This window comes from Zootoca vivipara, chromosome 2 (assembly GCF_965207765.1).
Source record: "Zootoca vivipara chromosome 2, rZooViv2.hap1.1, whole genome shotgun sequence".
NCBI lineage: Eukaryota > Metazoa > Chordata > Lepidosauria > Squamata > Lacertidae > Zootoca > Zootoca vivipara.
Window position 1 is genome coordinate 77,103,312 of NC_142584.1, and position 9,919 is coordinate 77,113,230.

Here is a 9,919-nt window from a genome sequence, read left to right on the forward strand (position 1 = left end):
GGCTATGGTCTTAATTAGGCATGTCTGAAGCATGCTCTGTGAACTTCTGTTAATTGGTAGAACATGCACCAAATCTGGCCGAACTTCTCAAGTGGGCGCAAATTAAGCACCCGCTGGACGCTCGCGGGTTGAACTGTGCGGTACTGCCATGTGCTGAACTTTGGCTAAAATTTGATCTCGCACTGCTAATCATTATTTAAAGGTGCTTAATACTCTGTTATTCCTGCATTGCAGGGGGTTGGACTAAATGATCCTTGGGGTCCCTTTCGACTGTACGATTCTATGATTCTATGTTACTTTGTCCTAGTTTTGACTAGGGGCTGCGTGGAGCTTATTGCCCCAGGAAATGTGATGCGTCTGGGATGTTCCAGTAACGCCCCGGGCCAGCGGGACAACTGCTGCCCCTGCTTAAAGAATACTCCGCTCTAGCTTGCACACTCTTTAAGCTCTGCAGTACTGTCAGCTCAGAGCTTCCCCCAAAGCAGTCTGCGCAGCTTTGGAAACTGACGTAGGTTTCGAGTTGCCCGTCAGCTATGTGGGGCTGCGGGCTGCTCTGGTCTGGCTGTCGGATCCAGCGGAGGATGGAGGCGGGGTGCGCAATCCGAGCCGCGTTTTCCTGGCTGGCAGGGCGTGTATGGAGTTGCAGGGATGAGTTGCTTTCCCCGTCGCTTGTTCCCACCTGCTGGAATCCGAGCTCTGTGGAGAGGGTCTCTAATCCAGTTCTGAAGGATATCGGGACCTCTCGCAGCTACAGGCGGGCGGCGGGCGGGGGAAACGGAGGACGCGATCCTTAAAAAAAACCTCTTTCCCGAGAGTGAGCCCAGTTATCAGTGTACAGGATCGAGCTGCTCAGAGCTGTACTACTTTTAGTGCCCGTTTTTAAGGCTTTAATTCTACTTGTAAACAATATTTCCTCCAAGGAGTGCAACGCAGCCTACATTGCCTCCTCCCCTCATGTTATTCTTACGACCACCTTGCGAGGTAGGCTAGCCCGAAAGAATGGCCCAGTGAGTTTCATGGTTGAGGAGGGATTTGAATCTGGAGCTTTCCTATCTCTGATCTAACCACTCCGCGGCTTCTCCTTAACAGCCTGAACCCAAAGCTCAGATGCCAGGCCCCGCCATCTCAATAGGGCGCTGCCAACCGAGTGCATGTGGGATTCAGCCTGGCCTGCAGTTAAATCTTGTCAGCCAAATGAAACTGGGTGGCGGTGCGTGGCCACCCTGCACATACGTGTTTATTCGGAAGCCGGTCGGTGTTTGGCGAGGCTCATTCCCAAGGAAGCGCGCCTAGTAGGATTGAGACTGGACGGCGCTGGACTGCCCGGCCCTGTCATTGGGCAGAGGGAGGGAGCGAGCGGCCTTAGGTGAACTGCAGAAAAATGCTGGAGGGCAGAGCGGTGTGCCTCGCAGCCTGGCTGCCCTGCTCCTCCTCCAGTTGGCCTCCTGCCCCACAGGAAGATTTCAGTGCCAGTGTGGAGTGGGCGCGGGTGGGGGAAGGTGGTATTGCCCTTCGCCTCAGCATTCATGGTAAGTGTAGGAATGGACTTGTTCATAGGAGCCTAGCCTTCAGGCACACCCAAAAGGAGAAGTACGTCAGGCACAAGAGCGACTTAAAGCCAGGACTTTTGATCAGAGTGGTCAGTGGAGATATAAAAGTAATTAAGACCCGCCCCGCCTCATTACCGCTGCAGCCCCACCCGCCATCAATGCTCTGTTCATCTCCTGACTTCAGCCTTGACTCCTGTAGTCCCTGGTTATAAATTAAAAGTACAGGTGTCTAGGACTGTGGTAGTTGCTCCTGGGCCTCGTCTTCATGTCCATTCGGACATGAAGCCTGACTATGCCTTTTCCTCTGCAATTTTATTGTTTGTGTATTTACTATATTTATATCCCGCCTTTCTCCCACGTTGGGATTCAAGGCGGCCTACAACATTTAAAAACGTCGTTGTAAAATACAGAATGAGAAAAACAAACTAGTTAGGAAAGGAACAATGATTAAAATGCACCAGGAGACATTTAACACCAGCTGCCAAAATAGTTTGCCCCGACAGCAATAAGTTACGCAGAGTTTAATGGGACTTCCTACTAGGTAAGTGTGCATAGGTCAGATTAGTGCTCCTCTTTTAGGTGACTTTTACATAGGCGAGGCTTCCCGTGCTGGATAGGAAACCGTAATTCCGTGTCTCTACAGCCCGATTTCCCCAGCATATTTTTCTCGGTAGTCCCATTTAGTTCAGCGGAAAGGGCGCTTCGGAAGATTAAGTTCTTCCAGAGAAATACTTCTAAAATCAGCACATCTGGATTTTAATTAAAACTAGTGCCCCAATCTAGCGCATTTTTTTTGGGGGGGGGGGGAACTAAATGCTGCCAGCAGCTGATTACAGCAGGAGGATTCCGCCGCTTTAAAATGTGATGGAATCCGAGCTGAATCCGAGGACTTTCTTTGATTCGTGGCCCTTGGAAGGAGAAGGTGGAAAACCAGGGCCGGCTCCTGTCAGTTGAGACAGGCATCGTCTTCTGAGGAGAGTGGGTGATGGCTTTCAAAAACAGATGCCAACCTGATCAGAACAGGTGAAAGCAGGGGTGGAGCTTAAAACTGCGGATTTTATTTAATAATAATAATAATAATAATAATAATAATAATAATAAATAAATGGAACAGCTGCAGTAATATAACAGCTTTCTTGGAACCAACTGAAAGTCAGGGAGCAGTGTTTTCGAGTTTCACAGATCTCTTCGTCAAAACTGGACATTGAACCACCATCTCAAAACCAAAAGCAGCTGATGGTGGAGAAGAAGACAAAGGTGAAGAGCCCGGTGAGGCCCTGCCTGTAATATGTTATGTCCTATGATGTGACCCAGGAAGTGTCTTGCGGGTTCATGAACTTAGTTTGCGCCCAGAGCAAAAAGGGGTCCAAGTTGCACAATAGTCCCTCCGTTCTATGCGATTGATCTGTCTTTTTCGCATTGCGCAGGGAGGCACCCAGCAGAGTTTAACAAAAACGTGGTGGCAAATCTGGCGATCGATTTCAGACGAGGCAACAGGGATAGAGTCAGCAGAAGCCCAAGGGAGTGCTGGTCATAACTAGCACTGCGGTGGCTATCTTTTTTTCTTTTTCTTTTAAGATATATAGAGAGAGGGATCAGCTGATCTGCGCAGATCAGGTAAGAAGAGAGGTTGTTATCTCCCACATTCCGCTTCTCCGAGGGGCCATCCGACGGAGGGGAAGGGGGCGATGTGCGCCTCGCCACTATGCTCGCTTAAAAAAAAAAATACTGTAGCCGCCACCGCCCAAATCGGTGGACTTTGTTGGGGGCGGCGAGTCTGGTGGGCTGAATCAGGGGTTAGCCACAGCTGACCCACTGTTTAGAGATTTTGTTTTCTTCTTAGGCAAAGACCTCACGTTACATGGTAGAAAGTGAAACTTCCAGTTTTGGGGTTCCCATGTGGGTGGCTCAGTTCTCCAAAGGAAAGGAGACAAAAGTGCAATGTTGGTCCTTGGACGGGTGTGTAAAACCCGAAGAATAACAACATAAGCAATAATACCTTGCTTATGATCCAAAGTAGTTGCTTGTTTGACAGAACTCTTCCTCATTTTTGTCCAGCCTAAGGAAGAATTCTGTGAAACGGGAAACTTTTAAAATTAAAATAAAAAAATTCCTTCAGTAGCACCTTAAAGACCAACTAAGTTTTTATTTTGGTATGAGCTTTCGTGTGCATGCACACTTCTTCAGATACCAGTCCTTGGCAAAGCACTGAGATGCTGTTGACGCTTATTTTGTTGTGAATGGACCAATAGATTGCTTCTGCTTTTGGGTCTTGAGACAGGACTGCTGAAAAACTCTGTGGGGGAAGGAGAAAGAATCTCTCCTGAGTTCTGCGGAGTGTCCAGCCCTTTACTTGTGAGGGCGCCCACTCAAGGTTCGTACTTAGCGTGGATTATGGAGCCCTCACACTTTAACCTGCCTATCATACTCAGAAGGACGCTGTGTTTGGGAGGAGGGGGAACCTAACTAGCCTTCGCGTTGGGAATGACACGTCTTTCCTGTTGGAAAAGGAATAAAAATAATGTGACCTGTTGTGCGCGGGCACGCAGTCTTTCCCTGAGGGATAGGACTTCAGGCGCAGAGGCTGGGCGAGTGCGCAGTGGCGGGTCGTTGCACAGGCGACTTCTTTCAAAGCATTTGCTCCCGGCCACTCCATTCAAAAGAACCCCTTATGTGCTCAGTACTTATCCCTACGCTGCAAAGACTGCCACTCCTCGATTCCACTATATCTCGGCCGTTTGCTCGATCTCCAAATCCCTTTCAACGATCTAGTGCCTCTTTTTCACCTGGAGCAGAAAAAAAGTGGTTAAAGTCGCAGTCCTAGATACAAGGAGCGGATTTCAGGGAAATCAAGGAGAGCTTCTTTAGGATTGCGCAGGGGTGTCTTTGGAGAGAGGCGCTCCACAGTCATGATGGAGCTGGCGTGAGCTCCTCTAAGCATTTCCTCGATTGTTCAAACCACTTTGGGGGAAAAGCGCCAGTGAGCCGCACATTTTTTTCAAGCTATTTCAACGAACTCTTCCATGAACTCAGTGGAATATTTGCACCAGCTGTTGACAGATTCGGGCTGCAGGTCTATTAGGTATATTTTGGCACCCGGACCAAAACACGTTTACTGGAAGTCTGGTTGGCTTCCACTGAAATTCACTGCGGCTGCGCGTTGGTAGGCAGCATTTTTTAAAACTGTCTCAAATCACCTTCCACACCAGGGTCGTGGCTGAAGTATAAAGCTAAATCCCTACCCTGCCTGGAAGTTCTTTTTTAATGGTGAAATTCTTTCCCATCCCATGAACTTCCCTTTTCACACGTGCCGTCCAAGAAACCAGGTCGGCTTGGTGCCTGGCCTTGAGTTTTGCTTTCGGATGAGCTGGAAAAGTAATGAAAAAGGAGAGCAAGACCTAGAAATCTGGTTCTCCCAAACTTTTGATAAAACTAAACAGCGAAGGAAGTCTCAACTCCCAGGGGAAAAATATTGCAAAGGAAAGGAGGCGAGGGAGAGCCAGTCCGTTATTTCAAAGCTCGATTTTATTTGCTTTGGTTTTTATTATTCATCCCATCCTAGCTTTTTCCTAGAACAACAAAGAGAGGCATCAGAAGTCGCTTTAAAACCTTGGAACTCAAAAATATATGAACAGCAAGATCTTAACCGTGTCTGCTGGAAGTTAGGTCCCTCTGAGCTCAATGGACTAACGCCCATTCCTGGAACGTGTGAACTGATCCCCCCCCCCGCCGCCGCCGCTGAGTACCCTCATCCTTGCCCCAGCATTCAGGTCAGAGGATCCTCTTTCTGGGTAGCTTTGAACCTATTACCCCGCCTATTCCATCCGGGCGTGATTGAGGCCTAGAGGCAAGTAGTAGGCAAGAGGAGGGACTGGTGCTTATTCTTCGTGTGCCAAGCCGGCGTCCTCCTGAACGAGACACACCTTTCCTTTGTCCGTCGCCTCGCAGTTCCCCGGCTGCTGCTGTTCCCTTAGCCCGGGGGAGAGAGACCCCCTGGCCCTCCAAATGCGGTTAGACTCCATCTCCCATCAGCCCCAGTCAACTTCGCTAATGGTCCCCTAGGAGAGACATCCGCCTTCTTGTCCTGAGCACGGTGGGTTGGGGAAGGAAGGAAGGAAGGAAGGAAGGAAGGAAGGAAGGGAGGGAGGGAGGGAGGGAGGGAGGGAGGGAGGGAGGGAGGGAGGGAAGGTGGCTTTGCTTTGGAATTGCTTTCAGCTTCATCTACAGTGGAGTTCCGCGCCAGAATGCAGGCCTATCCCAGCCTTGCCAATCTGGACTTGCATACTGGAGTTATCAATGCGCCTGTATTATTTCCGTCTCCCTGATCCGCCACCCAGATTGATCCGATTTGCACCTCCTCTATAATATGCAGGGGTTTCTCGGTGGTGGTATCAATGGGGTTGACCTCCAAGTCATGACCGCCAGGCGAACCAGGAGTTCAGTCAGCCTTGGCTGGTAGCTGTTTTATTTACCATTATTATTATTATTATTATTATTATTATTATTATTATTATTATTATTATTAATTTGTTTACAAACAATAATTCATTTGCGCGGAGAGATCTTTGCAAAGCCAGCTCCCAACTTCTCAGGCTAGAACCGAAGGGCTCTCTGCGCGCTCGCGCTCCTTTGCGCGCAATGCTAGTTTCCCTGCTCTCCCTCCCAGGCCCCACTCGCAAAAAACTCCCACCCCACAGGCCGACTTTGTCGCCCAGAGTTCAAGCACATCCCTTCCGAGGGGTCTAATCAAAAAGGGAACGCAAGTTGGTTGTTTTTGTTGTCATTTGGAGTGTTTCAGAAAGGTGCACAATTTGATCAGAATGGAAGGGGCGGACAATATTAAATAAATACATAAGAAATGAGCATTGCAAGGTAGGTGGCACAGGACCCCTTTAAAATGTCAGCCCTTCCTTTTCCTTCCTTCCTTTCCAAAACAAACTCACAAAACTGATTGTTTTCACCCTCGGGTTGCAGACGAAATCTCCAGCTGTCCACGAAGGTATTCCAACGTAGACTTTTTGGTGCGTCTCTGTGTGTGGACTTGTGTTACTTTTCTCCCCACACCACTTCTGTTTCCATATCAAATTACCGAGTGGCTGAGGAAGCAGGCAATTATATTCCTTGTTCGAGGAAGAAACAAAAACAAAAATAGAACAGAAATCCACTCTTTTGGGAAGAACGAGTGGGCGAGGGGAAGCTCAAAAAGGCTTCCCTTCTCTTCTGGACGAATGAAACTGTCTGCTTTTTCTCTCTCTCCCTCCTCCCTGTTGCTTCTTCTGAAAATTAGTGCAGCACAATCCCGCGCAAATGTACACGGACGGCAGCATTTCTCAGTGACTTCAGTAGGACTTATTGGGGTTCACCCAACGCAGCCCAATCGCAGCAGCAAGTCTCCTGGAGTTCAATGATTCTTCACTTCCCAGGACTGCGGGTGTTTCTGTTTACGCGCGAGTTCCGCCCCATTGTGTTCCGCGAGAGGCTAATACTGTATTCGCGTAAGTAGGCAGAGCAGGACCGCTGCTTTAAGGCGCACGTTCTCCACTCCAGGGATTTTGCTTTGCTGTCTGGTGAATTGGCTGCCTTTAATGAAAGGGCTGGCACTGGTGCCCTGCTGTTTTAATTGTAATGACCATGGGCGTAGCCAGGATTTTGGTTGAGGGAGGGCAGAACCTCAGATTTGTATTGCATTGTGTTCTGACCGAAGCTGCAGGAGTGATGCTGAATAATGAAAAGCCCCTCCTTCCTCGTGACTCCTCGGGGAAGCGCGGCTTTTCCGCATGCGCTTTCATTGTCAAAGTAGCTTTGAAAACCCATGAACTCTTCCCACCGAAATTGACAGCTGCCTTTCCTCCTCTTGGTTTCAGCGACAGGGCTGCAACAAATCCCAGTAGCCACTCGCGGTCCTGGGAATAATCAACGCAGAATGTTATAGTGGTGCTTGTTATGGCCGACAGCCTCACCAAAGGAACAGAAGAGAAGCAAAAGCGCACCTTCTCTTTCCGTATTTCCTGCCTGCCAAAAAAGCAAAAACAAACCCAGAGAGGTCTACTGAAGGCTCCTTCTCCCTCCCTCTTCCCTTCCTCCCCATCCGCTTTCGTTCCACACATACACACTGAACATGGGAGAAAGTCCAGTTGAACCCACTGGACCGAAGAAAATCGTAGCTTCCTTTAAGGCAGAGAGGGTCTTGCAAACAGCTAACGATGTTTTGACAATCTGATCTTTGCTGGTGTTCAGAGGCATTTGCAATGCCGATGAGCAGTTTTGACAACGGATGCCTCATGGTCGTTATTTTACACCTCTCCATAGCTCTCGTTTTTTATTAAAAACGTACCCAAGGCTGCCGATGTCGCCGGACTACAACTCCCATCATCCACTGAGGCCTGGGATGGAAGGAGCCTAATTACATTTAGAGGGCTGTCAACGTCAAAGGTTGCTGCCTCGGGTATGTTTTTATAGGAAAGAGAAGCGACGTTGGAAGATGGAAAAACAGTAACAGCTAAACACGAATAATTTTTTTCTTCCAGTAGCACCTCAGAGACCAACTACCGTAAGTTTGTCATTGGTTTGAGCTTTCGTGTGCATGCATTTTTAAAATTTTGTTTCGACTACGCCAGACCAACAGGGCTACCTACCTGTAGCTAAACAGGAGACTTTCTGGCTCTTTCCCAAGGTCCTTTCCTCCCCAGCTGAGATCAGATTGGAGCAGCTTTAATTTGCAGGACCCGCCTGCTCTGGAAGATGCGCTGCTCTATGCTTGGACCATCTCTTTACATCCCGGTTTTTCTCACTCACGATCTTCCTTGGCCGCCTCGTGTAATGTGTGTGAGCGCAGGTTTAGGATGGGGCCTCTCTAGCGGCGAAGGAGGCGCTTTCTCCTCCTCATCCTAACACCGATTGCCATGGGATGTCTTTGAGGGCCAGTTTTTTTCGGTTGCGCAAGCCACCTGTGCCGCAGGTGAGCTCCCGGGACGGAGGCCTGCGGGGTCGGGGAGGGAGGTCTTCAATGCTGCAGAAAGATCCTGCAGAAACCAGCCAGGGAGATCCCGCAGAAAGGTACGGTACCTGCTGGCACAAGGTGGCCCGGCCTGGACTCACCTGGCGCGACCGGGAGGCGCCCTCCTTCTCTCACCTGACTTCTCCGCTAGGCCGGGCGGGGTTCCTTGTTGCTGTTGCTCCGCAGTTTGTTTGGTTTGCTTAAAGAATCTATCAACTGCCCACCATTAAAAAACGCCCTCGCAGCGTAAAAAAAAGAGAGCAAAAAAGCAAATACCAACAAAATGCAAAGCTAAATAAGAATACATTAAATCCATCTGTAAAACCAACAGCAACCATTTTGAGCAGGAATGTCAACACAGCCTTGGCCAGATGGAGTGCTGGATTTTCAAACTTCTTTCTAGCTTACATTATTAAGGAACACTGATATAATTTGAGCCCAAAAGGTGTTGGTGTTTGTGGGTGTTTAAGGGAACATAATGGCATTTTTATAGTGCATTTCTATACAGGTCTACTCAGAAGTATGCCTTATTGAGTTCAATGCTCCCAAGTAAGTGTGTATAGTCTCTGGCGAACATAACAAACAAACAAACAAACAATTTATATAGTCATCCAAAGATCACAGGGTGGTTTACAAGTTCTATAAAATTATAGGGTTATTTAAATAGATTATTTTGCACTGAAAAGGTCCTCAAACCATTTACAACCAAAGTAAAAATACAATAATAAAATCACATGAACATTATTAAAACAGATTTAACAGTATAATATATTATTATTATTATTATTATTATTATTATTATTATTATAATTAGGTTTTATAAACAAGAATAATATTATACAAACAAGCACACCAAGTTTTCTCATGCCATTTGTATATCACAAAAATAGCATAATAAATGTGGAAAAACATATGTTTCATTATTAGTGGTCAAAGTTCTTGGTTTATGAATTGGTTTAAACAGGAAGAAGAAGAAGAAGAAGAGGAAGAAGAGGAGTGGGAGTGGGAGTGGAGGGGTGCGGTGGGGTCAGCTGGTTATGCTTCTATTCTCCTTAGTGGGGGTGTGTGTGTCAGCGTTACTTGTAAGGGTTCTCTTACTATTCACTTGTTGTATTTCCTTGGTGGCGAGAGAGGTAGGGGGATGCTTAGGGTGTGGTTGGTTGTCTTTGGTTGGCTGCAGTGACAATTGTTTTTGTGTGTGAGCGGGGTGTGAGTGTATTTTTGAATCAGGTTAGCCAGATTGATTCATATGCTGTCGGGGGAGTCTTGTTGTTGTCTTGTTGGGCTGTGTATGTGATATCATGCTGGAGCACAAGGAAACAAAAATGTATTTGGCGGAGCCAATCTTGTGCTCCTGCTGCTGCGTTTGCAC